General features: G+C 41.3%; 1 long non-coding RNA gene across 2 annotated transcripts; it reads right to left on the reverse strand.

Moving 5' to 3' along the window:
* Positions 1-8,080: 8,080 nt before the first annotated feature.
* Positions 8,081-9,771, reverse strand: LOC147752390 (uncharacterized). Of its 2 annotated transcripts, none has more exons than XR_015314188.1 (3): positions 9,316-9,771; positions 8,868-8,917; positions 8,081-8,512 (listed from the first exon to the last, which is right to left on the reverse strand). It is a non-coding gene; the product is annotated as an uncharacterized LOC147752390 (long non-coding RNA). The 2 variants fall into 2 exon arrangements; XR_015314187.1 differs by having other exon boundaries at positions 8,081-8,632.
* Positions 9,772-13,284: the final 3,513 nt, after the last annotated feature.

Consider the following 13,284-nt stretch of genomic DNA (forward strand, 5'->3'; position numbering starts at 1 on the left):
TTGCGAAAGTAGCGGTCAGGTAGGTGGTCCAGATAGATCCACCCAATACGTTATGGCCTGTTAAATACAGGGCTGTACTTAGGCAGGAGCAATGGGGCAGATAGGCACCGACGGATCAACATCTGCTAGTCTCGATGCTGCTTCTTTGTAATTGTCCTATGATCTAATGGGCCTTTAATTGCATCGTACCATCAAAAGTGTGGTTGAAGTGGTGTCTTTCATTCTACTTGCACCAGTACTAGCGGAAGCAGTATTCATTTTCCTACCAAAATGCCCTTCCCATATAAGCTTAGTTATACAGAGAGAATTATACATTGGAAAGCAAACCCTGTGGAACCTACATACTCTGAAGTTTGTCCTCTAAGTTACGAAAACAGACCTGTATATTTATATATTTAATGGCGTTATTGTTGTAAATGTTGAACAAATGGTCACGCCCCTTCTAAAAAATTAGGCTTAAACAAGCAAACGAACTGTATGACATATCCATGTTGATCACGAAAATGTCAACCCGCGGTATTAAACTCATAGAAACAATGTATAAGTCAACACATTACATTATAACTTTAACTAGGCCATTACAAGTGCGTATAACAAAAACAGAAACGTAAGGTCTTCTGTTTCTAAGGTATATTTTGGTGAAACTCTTTGAAAGAGAGCGCTACCATCTGCTCAACATTTTATGACAGCAACGTCACTATTTCTGCACCATTTAAGGCGATCTTTCTGAACTCGAAAAAGACGGTACCCTTGTGCAATATGCGATTGTGGATCCTTATTGATACGATACAGATTTGATGAAGCAAATTATTCAATTTCCCATACACAAATATACCATCGGAACATGAACAGCCATTTGACATGTGCGTGTATGTGTCGGACAGTATAGTCTGGGTATGCTAGAATATATATGTGCTTCACTTCTGAATCTAGTACTCTGTGACTCAAAGATGCAAATACCCATACGGACTTCAACAAACCAGATGCCTTTTCTGAATCCATTGAGAATACAATCCTATCCACTGTAGACCAGCTCCTTCAGAAATGTCAGACACAATGTATCAATTCTGCTCCTTTTCAGACCCTGTCCTTTAGCAATGCATAGTTCTTTGCCTCAATTCCTTCTCTTTTGTGTCCTCGGTTTCTAGGCGCGCCGTACGTTGTTACTACTAGTGTCGTTCCTCGCAATCTTGATTGAACGAGTCAACATGCCGGTGAGTGAAAAGTGTGAACCCTGCTTGCAAACACATGCCGCGTACCCGTGGCCCTAGAGCTGTCCGACTGGCTGGTCCTGCCAACCGCCGTCTCGCGTAACGCGCGCTTCTACGACGCCTTCCGTAAATCTTGCGACAGATTGTTCTGTCACGCTCGGCTGCGAGACACACTCTTGCTCAGCCACACGAAAGCGCCAGCAACCCGGGTGTCCTATCAACGAAGAGGCAAGCCATGGTGCGCAACCAAAGAGGAGCCGAAAGAAGGTCTTTACCCATACACGAGAGACCAAGTGCTTGGTTCCTAATCGGAAACTTGTGGCTAATGGCTTGCCATAGAGGTTTCTAGTAGATCCAAGCATTTCACATGTGTTTGAGCTGGCGATTTTCGTAGCCAAGATAATGCTTACTGCGACGGCATGCACCCCACGTCACTATGCGAAGGAATGCCACACAACTCACTGCTAACTCTGGCTTTCTCTATCGCCTCCTTCTGTCTTTCCGGCCCCCAAAATCTCGGCCAGTTCTGCAGGAGCTACAGAAATAGAGAGTCAAGGGCACGTTGGTCGAGCCAATACAGTCAGGCAGTAACAGGTTGCGTTGCAGATGTTTCAATAGCTCTCAAAACGAGCGCTGACTGCAGATAGGCTGTCGTGTGTGAGTGAGGCCTATGTTTGGTTAGAACTACGACGGTCTTCGTGGAACGCGATAGTAGAGGACGCGTTGTTCAAAACTGAAATGAGAAATGCGCCGTGCAATACAGCTCGGAAGAACAATACGTCTTACACAATACGTTATACGCTGCGATGCACATTTGCAAGAAGATTAATTGTAAGCAGTATAGTTATAGGTCACTTTGCCCTGGATTCTTCTGTTCTCAGGAAAACCCATGACAATATATCCAATGCCAATATACTAGCAAACACGCATCGCAGTTCTGATTCTATTTCTCTATCTTGCTATCTCGTCACTTGTCAGACAGAACAACACGAAAACACAGAGTTCTATTTGTTACCAAACAGAGGCCGTTTTAAACTGTGGCAAAGTGCTGAGTATACGTAAAAGAGGAAAACTGTCAGCGATCTAACTCGAAGTTCCTCTAGCCGATTTATGGCCGCCTATTGTATTATGCTAGTTTTACTAAAACTGGCTGCGTGTAACGTGATTATAATACTATCATTGGTAAATTGTAACGTGCTCTTAAAAATCGAAGATATGTGAACACTTGCATGCTACTCCAGAATAGCAAATCCTAAAAATGGTAAATATCAAAATTGTTGGGATAAGAATCCTCTAGTTGGGTCCACTGAGCGTCGGTAGAGGTAGGTAATTATGTTCTGGGACACACTATGCGTACGCACGTAAAGGTGCATAGCCGAAAGTCCTTTTTTCTAGTGTAAGTTACAGGCTGTGGGTTCGTGTGAGACAGAGATATAAATTAGGTTCAGTGATCGACTAAATGTTAACTACGAGAACTTTGAAATTAGCAACGTACTCGACATGGCCGGATAGTGTATCAGTAGTTTCAGCACCTCGGTTCCATGAATCGTATAGGATCTATTGTGGATGTTGCTTTTAATAACTACGAAAAAATTTGCCGAAATTTATGTACTCCCCAAATCGGCATCGTGCCTTCATCGTCTGTTTGCGTTTCAATAACGCTTCTACACTGGACACCTGAGAGCGTGAATCAATGGTTCTACGGCTTATCTGTAACACTTTTTTAGATTTGCCGTAAGTGGTTTCGAGAAGCGTGGGCTAGCCTACAGTTCTTCAACTTGCCAGAAAAAGGATATTGAATGTTTGCGGACAAATCATGTCCTGGTGTCGTGTTAATCTTGCTTTGTCTATGTATTCTCTATCAACGCCCCATACCAGCAGATGATGGAGAATCTTTTAACCCGACTGTTTACATTTTACTAGGCCGTTTTGTCTGCGGGAGAAGCCCATCGCGATTGTCCATCAACAAATACGACGGTATTATACCCTAAGCGGCACAAGCAGAGTTTTTAAGTAGCTTTAGACCAAGCAGTAAGATAAGAAGGTTATGTTTAACTCACAAACAGGCCTGCCCATACGTAAAATACAAGATCAGTAGAACGAGCCGACAAAACATTGCAGGCTTTGGAGGTGCTCATGTGAAAAGAGCACAGATGCACATAGCAGGCCAAAGCAAACGCTTTATCAATATATAGTATTTTATCTTATAGGAAGATACCCGTGTTAATCACGTGTGTTACTAATACGGGTATGGTGCACTGCGTAAGTAAACAAACTGATGCCTGCAATTAATACGGAGCACATTAAACGGGGACTATTATTACCAGTCGTTATATAGGCGACTCGCACATACATATTTTAACACCAACATTTTGTTTCATATAACTTCTACATTGATAATTCGCATCGCATCGTTACAATGTATTGTAGTGAAGTTACTAAAACAATTTCACGAACAAATAACGCGCGAGCCCCGCATCAGAATGTCACCGATAAAGGGAATTTCAACAGATATAGAACCGAGCTAGCTATATCCCCACAATGTACACATCGTATATATATATATATATACATAAACTTATGTACATATCGGGCGGGCGGGCGGGCGGTCGGTCAGTCAATCTATCTTGGCGTTTTTATCTCAGAACACTCTGACGAGTAGAGGCGGTGCTGTTTTGCGGATAAAAAAATACTGTTCTATCTGTTGGAAGATAGCGTTGCTGTAGTAAAGATTCAAGATGAGTCAAGTTTTGGGGGCTGACACGCTTTCACCATCCACAAATCCAGCCCTAACTCGATTCCACAGCGAGGTTAGTGTGATGCCGTATGGAGCTCCAGCAGTTCGTTGGCGCTGCTCTAGAGTGCTGTTTAACATACATTTCATGCAAATGACTGCTCATTTCTGCCGTCACATCTCCCCTACCTCACTCCCGGCTCTTCAACAGTACCCCTCTACATTCGGCTTTCAATCCGCGTGGACATACCGCATTCATCCATCGTACGTCAGTGTCCCCTCGGGGGTTGCTCTTCTACGACATAGAAAGTGAGAGATACAGAGAGGGAGAGAGAGAGAGAGAGAGAGCTATGAAAATGACGGAATAAGCAATCGCCAGAACTCAGGCGGCGCGTTAGTAGTCGAGGGTATTTTGAACCACGTATGATTAGAAACCCACCTCACGATACCGGTTTGTGATACTTGCCGAACAACGTATCATTATCAAACACGATAGCCATTCAGATTATTCTACCAAGACCATTCAGGGGTGCGTGGATAGATATTACCGTGAGCATTATCGCATCAGCAAGAACATCAGCGGCCGCGGCGGCAACAATACTGTTTCTCTAATGGAATTAAAAGCGGGAACCTATCCCTGTTCAAATACTTATGCAATACACTAGAATACATAATGACGTTTAAAATGCCCCCAACTGGCAAAAATTATAGAAATATCTCTGTTTGTACATAAAGCTGTACACAGCGATCAAACAAAAAAGGCAGGAATAATACAATTCATCAATCACTTTGTCGACGATAAATTAATTGTATGTATAGCTGGTGGGTATTTGAAAAGCTGCTCTATAGCCAGCAATTTTTAAACGTATTTCATAAACGATTAGGGGGGCTAAACCTTTCACTTAACTTCTTTACTAACTGTCAAGCTACGCCACCAATTGCCCTCTTTAAGGTAAGGCTGTAGCCTGGATTAGGTGTATTTGTCTCGAAATAATACGATAATGAAACGTTATCTGTTTTGAATCCCGGTCTTTTCTTCGTCTGATATGTCACTGTCTATGGTTTTGCACTGTTATCTTCAATAGTTATACCAATAAAGCAGTATTTTTGCAAAAATATCAGAAAAAAAGTGTTACTTTACCAATATCTACCTCTTGAATTTTATATGATTTTTCTCATGGGACCGACGTTAGCAAATAGAGCAATATCTCGTCTACAGGGAGCTAACGTTTGCCTTTCTTGAGCAACATTTTCTAAATTTTACCACGTATTCTTCTATGAACCTCGGAACAAAACGATGCAACTTTTGTTGAATTTTCCCGCGCGAATATAGTAGTATAGCCCTTAATCCAGTATGTAACGCCTTCAGCCATGATCCTCTTGACCTAATAACCAACTGAGCTAATAATTTATAAACTTGATATAAAATCAATTTCACCGATCCAATTTATTTATGTTTATATTTATACCTGTCAAATATTGTAAGTTAGCGGTGTAAAATTTTTTAACGACAAAAGTTGAAATGACCAACGAGATTCGTGGAGCATATTGATAGAATAACATTTTAAACTTTTTGTTACCTCATTCATTTCCGGGGGTCGTCATTGTGTTCTAGATAAAGTTTGGTAATGTAAATCACGAATCTTTTAGTTGATTTTTTACTGAGGCCCGTTTGAAACGCAGAATTAAAAAAGTGCACAATGTCACTTATGATTACCTACGTTGATTTAGAAATTTATCCAGCTTCTCGCGTTTATATAGAAGATATATATATAATACGCCTATCTTCCGTATAAATATTTTATATATATATATATATATATTTTTTTTTTTTTTTTTGGAATAATGAAATCTATTCCATTTTATTATTCCAAAGGTAAAGATAATTACCTTTCAGATACTTCATAAAAAAAGCTGGTCTTTCTGATAACCGACGTATTAGATAACACGTAACAGGGTACCCTCGAGCACTTCGTGTACGGAGCCAGTGCTCTCGACCTAACCTAAGAAATAATCGTCTCAACCATCCTTTAAGCTGAGTAGCTATTTGCTGGAAATGAGATTGCAACATCATTAGGTTATCATCGTATCCCGCCCCACCTCGTATCTGTTACATAGCAGTTTTCACGTGCATGTCAAAACGAGACTTTAGGGACCCTTTAGGTTACAATCCAATATCATCAGGGCTTCGAAACTCATTAGAAGCGGACACGGACAGCGAGGTTACAAAATAGAAGGCCCACCTGTTGTAGTTTTGATTACATGATGGTCACAGGTACATCGCTGTGAGAAAAAATTTGCTTGCAACTATCGCCATAAATCGGTAAGGTACATCGTGTTGAAAAACTGTGCACATGTCAAACGTATGGCAGAGTTTTACCCTAACCGCTGGAAAATACCCCCTGAAATGCTGCGTGGATACTTGCCAAAATGAGACATTTGAATGTCGAAGAGTATTAGCGTCCAGAGCAGGTGGCAGTCATCGTCTCAACTTATTTTCTCTATATAACTATAGGCCTCTAATTTGATCAATACGAAACATAACATCAGTACTTCGCTTTGGATTTGTCTGTCGTATCGTTATTGCCGGCTGCTATTCACAGTATTGTTTTCCGGCGCGTATATTTCACATAATGTAGAGGTCTAAAAGAAATTGACGACGCTTCTATATACATATAGTAGGAAAAGCTACCTATGTTTTTTCGGTTATTTACCGTTTGTTGATACCCGATTACTGTTGGATGAGTATAAGTTCTGACATATCCGTTCCCCGGTTAATATTAAACGTAGGATATTGACCAACCTAGGCCATACAAGTTTAACTGAGTCTACGCGTGCGGACAACGTTGCCTTGATCTCTATCAAATTGGCAATTTCCCTTAAACTTAACTAAAAAAAAGTTATCTTAAAATATTATATTCCAACATGTATTCGACCTCACTGTCTCCTAGAGAGTAAGCTAAGGGTCACTAAGTTACTTTTTATTGCTATATATTTTTTGCCCATATGATATCAGTGGTAGCGTCCCTTTAACATAGGCTGGCGTATATAAGTGTCTATCCCTCAAACAAAATAAATAGGAGAATCTTATGATCTTTACAGGACACGGCCTGCCAGTTCTTACGTCTTGAAAAAAGCTGATAGCCCCTAACCTCGGTTATGACCGTACGCGGCACGTTTAATACACCTACAGAGCAGACCTTCGCAAAGCGTACCTTCTTCCATCTTAAGACCCGTGTGATTGGCGTGCAACGTATTCATGGCCCTCCAACCGCTACACAAAGGCCAGCGTAAAGCTGAGAGGAAGCTGCTGCGCGAACGGTGGGTGGCAGAAAAGGTAGTCCTATGGTCCGCTGGTCACTTTTAACTAGTGAAAGGGTTTCAAGCCACACGTTCTCGACCTAAACAAAGGAGTGAAAGTGAAAAAACATGGGCCTAACCCAATTGATGGCACCCATAAATGATTGAGTGGTGCATATTCGGTATTCTTTCTGAACTGCATCTCGAATGGTACCCTCATTTACGACTGCAATCAACTGAATTGTCTCGAAAGTAACTAACCTTTTCTAGCGCGCACGAAATAGAAAGGTAGAATACATTTGGGAAAGCCAGCGTGGGCATGACTTCCAGAGCTTCTTGTTGGTTCTGATAGCACTGCTCGCCCGCTGCTACGCCGTTCGGTGCCACCATGCATCCGAATCGGCTCGCGGCTGACAATTTGCGTTATCTTAACGTAGGTACATTTAGCGAAGCAGCGATAAACGGTCATGAAATGGAGCTCTGGGGTGTGGGAAGTGGCCGAGATAGGATATACGAACGTAACTTCATAACCCAGTCAAATGATTTCCACATATGCTATTTAGTTCATGATGGAGATTCATCCCTGTCTAACAGCTGCCTTACTAAAATGATCATGAAAGAGTCCAAATTGAGCCAAATGGCTCCAAACCGAGGGCGTTAACAAAACACGCACACAGAACCAACCGCTGATTATCTAACTGTAATGTTACAACTATACAAACTACTCGCATAGTATATTGCCTCGGGTAACATATCACGCGTTAGAATACAGTGAAGATCCTATACCCGAAAACAAAAAAAAAGGAGTGTATTGTGTTTATATTCTTCTAGTTCAGTGATAGTTATCGCAGCTAATACGTATCCTGATTATTTGCTAGTTTACTTAGTTCCAATACGAAGTTTGTTTTCCCGATTCGAAGTCTATTTGAAGAGGCAACAGCTTCCTTAGTCAGTCTTGTCGGTCCAGATTACTAAGCGTACGTTTAGTTATATTGTTCTTTCTATCATACATCCTTGACGGAGCTAGCTACCGAACCCTTGCTGGCTTTATAGGCGATCACCAACTAATATTTGTGCGGTTATTAGACAGTCGTTACTGAACATATTGCAGGCAATGTCACGTACTTCTGTACAGATCATTCTAGCTCCTAAATGCTTGAAAAGGTCAATTTAATTTAGCGCGTTGTTCATTCGGGCTCACTTTAGAAGATCTTGTCCAGAACCCTGTTTTGGCCGTGTTCAAATCTCTGTTCCCCCATTCGCAGCGCTATAGTGAGGTGGGGAAGAACGGTCGCTCAATTTAGAATATTCTTTGTAATATTTCAGAGTATGGGGCCGAACAACCAGCTCCGGACGCATGGTTTGCCAGCTCGGGTCGGAACCCCCGCTGTAAAGTAAGCGGCTCCCGCTGTAATATACGCAGGCACTAGAGAACCTCCATGCGATGGGAAACCTAGCAGGGTAACGTAATTTTACGAAAAAGGACAAGACAGTTACTTGCCGGCCTCGTGCGGCAAACATCGTTTTATAGTTCTTTTAAAAAAGATAAGAAAAACGGTAAATGTTTCCTAGAAGAATAAACGTAAGTGATACGTCGACTTGGCACAAACGTATGTACTAACCATGCCAAGACATCAGTGAAGATGTTCCTATCCGGAGAAAATGGACGAACCTGTAAGACAGTAAATGGCAAACTTTTTGTTATTTATGCAACCTATAGGCGCCCTATAAGATATTGCATTTGAAGCGAACTCTACTCGCTTATATATATAGGCCTACAGCAGAAAGCATTTTATACTACGTTACATAACGAATGTATTATTCATTAGCTTCGTTCTGTCTACGGGGCATTTTCGAGATGATCAAATAATCATACTGTTCGAAACTTCGTTTTAGCGGCTGAAAATCGCGGGCCCACGGTAATCGGGAAATGTGCCGAATGCTTTTGCAACTTTCGAAAAGTCTATATATTACATGGTTGCATTTTCTTATTTTTGTTATCTATTTCAGTCGTTCAGCTTTAGATCAAAATATTGATATAAAGATTGGATGCATTATTTGTGATACTACCTTTCTCCACAGAAGCTATCGTGCGTTTTCTTCCCTGCTTTGTCTTCGATGAAAGAACGAGACGTCACCGTTTGTTGAGCGGCCCACATTTTAGAAATGAAAGCCGGATTCGGCTGGTTCGTCTGTGACGACAACGGTTCCTAGTGCAGCCCTTTCAGTAGCCAGTACGGATTATACAAGAAATGCCCATGCTGACCAAAAGTCATGTTCTACCGTTATCGATGTAATTATTAGTCATTTTGTAGACTTTCTAAATTTGTCGACGGCTGCCCATGTAGAATGACTATACACCATCTAATAAAATATCCGATCTGTAACATGGTTTTGGAACGGTAATCAGCACGATCGCATAGTTAACGAGACTCTTTCAAGAGTAATCGATAAGCTGCAGCGATGTCTTTCTTCCCTTCAAAGTCGTATAACAGCTCACGTTGAAGAACCATCATCCCATCCACTCAGAACTACTGCAATTCTTAACAATTTGAAAAGGGGTATAAGCCGATATTACTACATTTATTAATTCGTTGTGCTGTAGAAATTATGAGACAGTTTCAATGAAATGTACCTTTGATGAGAGAAACGTAAGCGTACGCGTAGTCGCGAGAGCGGTAGCACTTCGACTTGCAGGGGAATGAATTGAAGAAACTCGCAAAAAGGAAGATAGCGTAAACATTGAATGGAGACGATCCTGCTAATAAGAGAGTAGCCATAGCAGATCAAAATATATCTTGTGACGTGGGTTAGTCGTGGCGTCAATCAATACATAACGTCCCGCACAGAGGAGCAAGCACTTGGCATTTTAAATAGTTCGAAAAAATGAAAAATTCAACAAACGCCAAACAAATTTATATTTAATTTGGCGCCGTTTTTCTCCAAGAATAGACGGCACTAGGCACATATAGATACTCGCTGATACCTTACAAACCTGCGTCTAGTGTCTCATGCTGACGCATCGTGGTTCCGCAGTTATCCGAGTTACGCGCTCATATTTTCCATTCAGGTCAATACAGCCATCCGCGTATGACAGAACTGACCCGCTTGAGAGAAAACGAGTTCAGACTGAGTGGTGGCTCTACTGCCAACTTGGCAAACTAAAAAAGACAATCCTCCTAGCTCAAAATAGGTCGTGAGTATAATGGCTGTTTCGCTCCCGCTCAATCGTCCCGCGTAAGCATGTGAATTTAAGCCAAGATGGACAAAGCTTGAGGATAATGGTTCCCTGCTGGGCCTTTAGTGAGCAATTTGAGATGTGCTGACAGTGTGTGTGGAAAAGCAGTCGGTCAGCGAACCACGAGGTTGCCGTAAGAGTGTAAGGCCGACAGAGCAAAGAGTGCTGTACAGGCAGTCTAGGTCGACAGTCCTTTCGGGAGATGTATCTTTGTTGTTCACAAGGAAAAGATGAAGACACGCTCGCGGCCGCTACCGCCTAAACATTGACATATAGCTACGAGAAGCGAAGAAGTAAGAGAGGAAGTTGCTACCTCCCGCAGCTGGATTGCCCCCATTTAAAAGATGGAGTGGAGTGGCCAAGTGATATGATTGGCAGACCGTGCACGTGGAGGATATAGAAAAGGATCGAGAAGGGGGCAACCAAGATGATAAAGAGAGGTGTTTTTTTCAAGCAACGGAAAAAAGAACCGAGCTCGTGCTTTCTGACGGAGAACAACGAGTATGTATTGGCGGGTGGGCAGTTTTACTCGCATTTTGGGTAATGGGGTCTAGCCAAGGATTGTGGGTCGGCTATTTAGTGAGCAAAAGGGGAGCTTTTACAAATGGATGGTTGCGCGACTCTCTAAGAGACAGACATTAGATAGACAGTGTTGTATTTAGATGTTTTTATTCCCCGTTTTCGACGTCTGTGTACTGCATGTCCCTGTGATAGCTTACTGGGTAACGTGTTAGCGTGCAAATTTTAGAGGCACATTGTGGTATCGGTTTGAACCCAAGTATAGACACACTTCGTTGGAACAATCATTCCATTAAACAAAAGATTTTGACCACTATGACAAAGAGCAGTATATTTTCAACTAATATTAAATTCATGTTGCGTGAATTTTCCATGAAGAAAATTGTGTTTCTTTAGAAACTTGGACAACCTAAAGCTTTGCACCTTTTTTTCATTTCAACCAGTAAAATAGAATAACAAATAAGGGCGTTCGTACGAGATAACCTAAAAGATGTTATATTTACTCAACTGTATGCTTCCTAAGTACTTCAACTAGAAGAATTATTGTATTATACATCCGATTAAACAATATAAAAGTTTGAGAATTTCCTGACAAAAACGCATCTAGAGATTGGCTTGATACATAATGATTACGCTCGTTCAGAAGAAGCTGTGTGTACTAGGTTCCGCAAATGTACCACAAACGTTTAGGAGACTTTGCAGAGAAAAATAGCGTTAATTGGCACAACATTAACAGCAAATTCATATGAACTATGACTGTTCTTATCATTAAATATGAGAAAATGATTCGGATCTATGAGCTCTGAAGCTGTTGATTCGTGACGCAACACTCAGTACTTACTAGGAACGCCTGGAACGCTGCTTGTGGAGCGAGGCCTGCATAAAAATCTACCAACATTTCCAATTTTTTGCTTTCTATGACAGTCTGATGAGTGCGATGCTTTATATTGCCGCTGCTGCTGCTGCTGCTGCTGATCAACCTTTTGCTGATTAAGAGAGAATCATCATCCAGCTCTTCAATTGCAAGATTAGCAATGGTAAGTTACGTACAAGGCAGACTTAGGCGCAATGTATAATCAATGCGGGGTTTTTTTTTTTAAATCCAGGTCAGAAATAGAATACTGGGCTTTTTCACATACACACAAAACATGATTATTATTACTATTCTCTAAAATGTGCTAACAGTCAATATTGTACCGATATGAATTTTGTACACCATGCTTGGGCTTTCTGTTTCCGAGCTTTCGAACATATATGAGTAAAGTTAATAGTTTTTAAGATCTGATTTATTATATACTTAAATATGGTATAGAGTAATGTTCTACCATGTCCGTCGTCATCCTCTATGTAGCACGATGTGAGTCTTCTTCTAGTATTTGAATTGTGCAATGGCACTCAACACTTATCTTGCTGAAAACCAGATTAACGCCATAACGGATTTGTCGATAAAAGCTAGGAAAAAACCAAACCTGTCATTCTTCGTATGTTTCAACCGGTGAAATGCTGTTCGGGTTGTCCTGTGCTATTGTGCTATGTTAGTTCAACTTCTGCCGTATGCGCACTTTTAGTAAGTAAACCGTTCAAAACGTATCTCTTCGGCGTACACCCATCGCCCTTCAGCCGGGTGACGTCTGCTTCGACAACATTATCAATGCAGAGATGAGCAAGCACAAAAAACAAAGTTGCCGGTGTTCATCCTCCACTTCTGATTTCAGATGAGTCGAAAGCAACTCGATAAAAAAAATAGGAAAAACCGATTCGTCCATTCTTCTTTCACGTCACCTCTTTCTACTGATGATTTTGAAGGAGAAGTACAAATATTTCAGACCTTTGAGAATTCATCCCCACGAATGGCGACATGCCACCATTCGTCCCTTCGGAAAATCGAGTTTAAACCTACGTGTAGCCGGAAAATGTCTTAAGGACAGTCGCGGGTATGTCCATAAATCATATTTCTAATATACCACATTTGTACTTGTATGATAGACAAGAAACGCAAGAATCCTCCGAAAAGTGTTCTCTACGCACCCGTCAACAAAAAGTGTACTTTCAAAAAAATCCAACACCCACGATGTGATGTTTGATCGACGATGGTTATTGCTTTGCTCTTGTAGCATACGTTTATATGTTTTGTTTTGTTGTTAGTAGTAGCATCTGATGAGAGTGTTTACAAAACAAAGAAGAATGATCAGGCATAGAAACGTGATAGACGCCGCAACAAGCTTCGTTCATTTTACCGAATCCTTTTTTAGACCTGCAGAACGGCTTCTAGAGTGTATTTG

This window comes from Varroa jacobsoni, unplaced genomic scaffold (genome assembly GCF_002532875.2).
Source record: "Varroa jacobsoni isolate VJ856 unplaced genomic scaffold, vjacob_1.0 scaffold_1280, whole genome shotgun sequence".
Lineage (NCBI taxonomy): Eukaryota > Metazoa > Arthropoda > Arachnida > Mesostigmata > Varroidae > Varroa > Varroa jacobsoni.